Source organism: Empidonax traillii, unplaced genomic scaffold (assembly GCF_003031625.1).
Source record: "Empidonax traillii isolate 1590-97213 ecotype Southwest subspecies unplaced genomic scaffold, ASM303162v1 scaffold8:size5222938, whole genome shotgun sequence".
In the NCBI taxonomy this organism is placed as follows: Eukaryota; Metazoa; Chordata; class Aves; order Passeriformes; family Tyrannidae; genus Empidonax; species Empidonax traillii.
This window is the reverse complement of record NW_020955201.1, coordinates 3,875,630-3,881,988: the sequence shown is the minus strand read 5'-3', so window position 1 is coordinate 3,881,988 and position 6,359 is coordinate 3,875,630.

Sequence of the window (6,359 nt, the reverse complement as noted above, 5' to 3'; positions counted from 1 at the left end):
CAGTGTGTTCTGGCATACAGTTAATGTCCTCTAAGAAAAAACCTGATGGTGTTTGTTGCCTGTATGGAGGAAGAGATATGGTGGCCAGCACCAACAAGCTGCAGAAGTTCAGGCCTTACTCTTACATCTCCCATTTCTGGTGTTTCCAGAGATGCTTCAATATGGGGAATTATTAGAACACTTTCGACATGAAGAAAATCTGAATTTAAGTACAGGAAGAAGCTTGCATTCATATGATAAACTAGATGTAATAAAGTGGCCAAGCCATTCTCCAAGAATTAATGCAAGTATTAATGAGAGCATCTAATCAGTCAAGTTAAGACATACTATACAATAATTAATTTCAAAATTACAATGGATTTTTAAATTCAAGTTACAAAATAATTCTGCAAAAATTTTAGATTTTCTGAATCTCGACACTGTGAAATCAGAATCACTGAAAACACTCTGCAAGGACTGTTTTGCACAGCATCACACAAGATCTAACCAGGATCTCATTAAGTAACTGGCAGTGAACAGTGCAGATAGTAGTGCAGTTGCCCCTTAGCAACCTCTTTCCCCATTGAATTCCTGTTTTGTTCCAGATGAGCTGTTGGGTCCGGTAGGTACGGTCCTTTGAAGTTCACCACATGCACACACATGTACTTTCCATTTCATTTGCAATTCTGACACCGTGTTCCTACAGTTTGCAGAGGCTGGGATTTGTTTCAATGGTTTTAACCGGGCCACTGCTTGTTCTCAGTTTCCTATTGCTTTGATCATGGGTTTCCAGTTCTCCTCAAGTAAGTTGTACCCTCCAAGGTGGATTTTCTCCTTTCCTGTGCTGGGCCAAAGCATCTAAGTGACCTTTGATTTTTTTCCTTCTTCTCTCTCTTTTTTTCCCTTTGGCCTTTTTTTTTTGTTTTGTTTCTGACTTGCCATATGTGAGATAATTGTGCCCACAGGAATTCCTTTCAGAGTGCCTAAGCACAAAAGAAAAACACTCGGCCAGTTCTTTTTCTAGAGCAGTACAAACATTTCCTTAAACCTAAGAGTCTCAGGAGGGGCATTGACAGAAGGCTCCTTTCACCCAGAAAACCCGCTCTGTGCTGAGCTGCCAGTGAACTCTCAGCCGCCTCCTGCATTTTGACGTCATGGATGGAGCAAAAGTTTTGCCAATATAAGCAGCCAAGTTCTTTGATTCCAGCTTTATGACAATGGAAAGGAGGCCAGGGCCAACCATGCTGTGGTAGGGTTTATTAATGGAAAAGGGCAGTGGGGGCCAGTAACTCTTTGGCAACTTTGTTCCTTTGACTACTGTCCCCCTGCATTGCACCTGATGGATGGAAAACTACATGCTCTCCTCTTCAGTGATAGCTTTCCCATGCTAATAAGCTCCCCAGTAAGAAGGTCTGAACTAACATTAGGAACTTGCACAGCTTGGGAAGGGCAAAGTAGATCTTAAAACCACCCATGTGATTTGATGGCTGCAAGGAACCATGCTAAGAAAATATCCCTGTACTCTGAACTTATCTTATTGAGGAAATAAATCTGATTTCTTCTTTGAACTCTCCTCCCCTGTGGTCTGAACTGCTAACCCCCTGGTTTTAATGGATGAGTTATGTCCCTGGACAATGAAACAAAAATTTTAGTCCTATTTTCAGATCCCAAGAAAATGAATTGTGCCCTCTCCCCAGCACAGTTTCAGGATGTTTCTGTCTGTCACTGCACTAACAAAAGATAGGGTTGACAGTTAGCTCATCACGGTATCATTTTTACCAGGTTCAGCATGGTTGTGTGCTGAGGAAATGGCTTTTGACTCTGAATCTCAATTTGTGGAAAGGGCAGCTAGGCACTGCCTTTCTTCTCTTCCCTGCTCTGTCACTATCACTGCCAGCAAATGCCTGGAACCTATCTTCCAAAGCAGAAACAATGCTCATTCCGTGGACCACTGCATAACGATACTGACAGAGGGACACCTTCTGCCTGAGTGGCCAAGGCAGCTTTAGGAAGATCCAGAATCAAAGAAGGGAGCAAGATGGGCCAGAGCTTGGCTGGAATGTAAGAAAGACCACGAAAATGCCACTTCACTAGGAAAGAAGCTGGTAACTGGGCTAAATGCCTCCTTCTTGCTCCACCAACCACATCACAGAACAAGCTACAGCACAGAAGCTTTAGGAGCTCCTTCCCTCTCCACTTCATGATGCAAGTCATTCTCAGTGCAGTTAGAAGTCACCCAAGCTGGATGGATACTCGTGGATCTTGTGGACACCAACAAGGAGTCGAGCACATCCTGAGCTGTACATCCTGAAAGCACCTCCCAGGGAGACTGTAGCCACAGAGGACAAAAACCTCTAGAACTGAAGAATTTTGCAGCACAATCAAATATAATGTTGATAAAAATTCTGAAAGAGCTTTAGGGCAGTCCTTGGGTGTGAAGTTTTTATTGCTGCTTTTAGACGGGAAAAAAGAAACATTTAATTTGAGCTAAGCATCTCCAGCATTTGCAGGGGCAGAAAACAGATTTCAAAAGAATCCTTGCTAAGAGACTACAGATAGGAACACAGCAATTTATTCCTCTCCTTCTCTGAGAAGAAATATAACATCTCTCCTCAGAAGTGTACAGCTTTAGACAACTAGATCTTTTGAAAAGTGCATAGAAAAAAACCCTGTATTAATTGACAGTTGTGAGGGGCAAGGGTGGTAAATGTCTAGGGATTTGGGATTTTCATGGCATGGAGCCAAAGTCACACAGATAAGTTTGATATTTGTATGTTGGGGCCGGGGGAGTGGGGTGGAGGGAAGATACATAAACGCTAGTGTTCACAATATGCCATTCATGTTATTTATAGCAACTCGAAAGCAGAATTTATAGAGTGCTATTCAAATGTCTTGGTTGTGTGTGCTAGACCTTGACTGTAGCTGGATTAGCCTTTTTTTTATTATTATTTTTTATAGGACGAAGAAAACTGTGACTGTGCATCCCAGCACGTGAGCGAGTTTATCAAATACAAGGCAGCAGCCAGAACAACAGGAAATTGCACGAGAAAGCTCAACTCCTGGTTGTCAGAAGGGCGTTAACCTCTCCTTCATGTCACTGAGTTTAATACTCCAACTTTGCTGTAAAAGCATCTTCCCTGAGCCCGGGTTCATAAACGTGTTAGTGGTCCTTGATGTTCCCAGCAGAGGATAGTAAGGAAAACACAGCCCTGAATAGCTCACATTGATTGCAGCAAATACAGAGGAGGAGGGTCAGCACCATTTCCCAGCCCAGAGCCAGTGCTGTAGAACTGAGCAGCTATTCATAGCCACTGGATCCTCTCCAAGCCGTGAGTGTAAATTTACTTGTATCATCTTTGCAGAGAGGAACTGTGGTCCCCCGGTGCCTCCCGCTTGATTCGGGTAGACTGTTTATTTGTTTAGTCCTGTAATGATATTATCCACAGGGCTAGAACCACACAGGGAGGATTAGGAATTCCTGGAGGAGAAGCCGTGTGTTTATTACCATGACAGCCTCGTGTGACACAAGCCAACAGTTACGTGTAGTTGTTCTTAGCCTCTGCAAACTTGAAGCTTGCAGCCGTGGGGGAGAGGGTGTCGGATCGATGCAGCAAAGGCACAAGGCGAAGAGGCTGTCACAGGGAAAGTGGTGGGATTAGCATGCTGGAAACTCCTTCCTATCTACAAATAGCTCTATCTCAGGGTGCTTTCAAACACAAATGACGGCAGGGGAGACATCAGCGACTGAAGCCTTCCCAACCTGATAACACTCCCAAACCTGTGCGTTTAGCCTGATTTTCGAGAACACTTAATAAGCCATGCAACTCAGATTTTAGTCCTTTTCTAAAAGTAGCTTTGCGTTTCTAGAACAACAAACAAAAAAGCACCGACACAAAAAGCTCTTGCAAGTATGTGCATAAGCCCAGTGAAAGGGGCCAAGGGGAGGAAGAAGGTTGTTGGTTTAGGTTTTTTTTTTCCTTTTGCTTTCCTTTTTTTTTTTTTTTTAAAGTTTTTGTTTCCTATTTTAATAAATATTTAATCGTAGAAAGGGAGGGAAAGGCCAAAAGTAACAAAGAACTGTAAGTTGTTTAGATTGCTTGGGAACTCCCTCTTTGCAGCTGACCATTGCTACATGTAGGTTAATTTCCACATGGCGCTGGAGAAACTCTATCCCCGGTTTGTGAAGTGTGGGTCAGCCAAAGCATGTTAATCTGTTTAGCATGTGTGCTTCGTGGAGGTGCCAGACCACCACTGTGCAAGAGCAGAAGTAGCAGCAGTCATAGTCCTTGGGAGTAGTTAATAAAGACTTTAAGGGAAACAAGTTTATAAAGGTTTCAGTTACGCACCGTACCAGCTTTGGACATCTCAAGCTTCCAGCCCTGCGGACCACAGAGCTGAAAAATCTCTGGGCTGTTTATAGTAGGTCTAGAAGAGAAAGCGCCGAGGCTGCAGCCTGTGCAGCCGGGAGCAGAGAGGGGAGAGCTCTAGTGCTTCTTATCCCCTGGGAACAGGGGTCACCAGCTAAGCCACCTGATCTCTCTGGAGGCACCCCCAATCCACCGCAGCCGCGCACACAAGTGCGTCTTCACCCTTTGGGTAGTCTGAGGTGTTTTCAGAACCTCGGTGTTAATCGGTCGGTCTTCCCGACGCACAGCTTCACACCCAACTGGAGGTTTGGGGAGTCTTGCGGACCGCTAAACGAGATAACAGCAAATAAAACTCCATGGGTTTATCCCCCTAAGCCCACACAGTGCAGACTCATCAACGTCTCGTCTCTCACTCAGGGATGAACTGCAAGACGTGGCTCTCGGGCTGAAACTCCGCGTTTCTCTCATAATTTTTTTTTTTTAATTTTCCTTTGAAATTCTAGACACTTATTAAGGCATTTTTAAATAACCAAAATATTTGCTGACGAGTATTTATTTTGACACGGGTTTTGGTTTGGCTTTCGACTTTCCGTTCAACTATATAGACTGCAGTATTAATTTACTGTAAACCCAAATGTGGTTGAGATTATTCTGCCTCGGCTCTGGATTTCAGTTATTTGGGAAAAGTTTTTCGAGCAGATGAAATGAACAGTCATAGGCACATCTCCATTTTCCAGCGTGATTCGCCAGATGTTGCTCGGAGCTAAAGGAAGCTGAACATTGCTCGACAGGAAAAGTATCCCTTGAACAGATATATACTGACGTCGTATCCAGAAAACAGTGATACCCACGCAGTCCTTTAGTGCCCCCACCCTCACTGCGTTTAAAGCGGCCAAGCAGGCGCTACACGTGAAAGATCAGAAGAAGCCACGAACTGCGAGGGGGGGCAGCGTCGGTACCGGATCACTCCGCCTCCGGGCGTGGGGGTCCCGGAAGATGCCCTTTCACTCCTGGGCATTCAGACCCCAGCCCGGGGAAGGACCCCCGGGTTTGGACAATCTCCACCCTCCAAAGTTGTTGGGGTTTTTTTGCCTTCAGGTCTGAGCTCTCACTTCTGTTACTTAAAGCGTTCTCAGCGATAAGATCGCGAGGAAGTGGCCGGGGCCAGGAGAAGCCGTGATACAAGTGCAGCTGCCCGGAGAAGCCTCTGCCTGCTCTCCCGCTACTAGGCAGATCGGCTTCCAGCCGGCCTTCCAGGAAAAATAAGCATTGCACTGTTTCCCTTTTTTCTTCTTCAGTTGCAGGAGACAGTGACAGTGATCACTCTCCGGTGTCTGCTGGCACCGGTTCTCTACTCTGTCTGGCTCCTCTCAGCGCTTCCAGCTCCCTCCAAGATACCGAACTTAGCACCAAAGGAGCCTTCTTTTAGGTTACCTGCCCTTTCGTGACATCTACAGAAGGTTACTTTCCCCTGCAAAGTTTTTGTTGTTGTTTTTACTGTAGCATTTTAGAGCTTTGGTTGATTGGTTGGTCTGTGGGCGTTGTTTGTTTCTTGTTTGTTTTACAGACTTACACGTATTTTTCTCAGTATGCTTTTTTTATTAATTATGAAGGCTTTGGAGTGGACGTAACCCATACTCTATCTTTTACCCTGGCACTCCTTGCCTGCACTGCTACCTGTACTGACGGAAGATACTTCACCTCATTTTGAGACGGGCTTTAGCTCATGGCTTGAGCTCACTGCTGAAAGCAGCATATAATGGCCAGTCTTCGCGAACGAAGAACCGGGGAAGGTCTTTACACCTTCCAGCCTGCGCATTGGATTTTTTTAGGTGAGACACAGTGTGCGCGGAACTGAGCCCACCCTTTAATCCTGAGGTTCATCTGCCGGGGCCAAGCACGCTTGGACGGTGGCAGCGAGGTCCTCAGGACGTAGATGGATTGCCTTACAGGGCTAGCGAGCTCCATCTGCCCGGGGAGTGTCCTAACCGGGAATCGAACCCGGATCTCAGC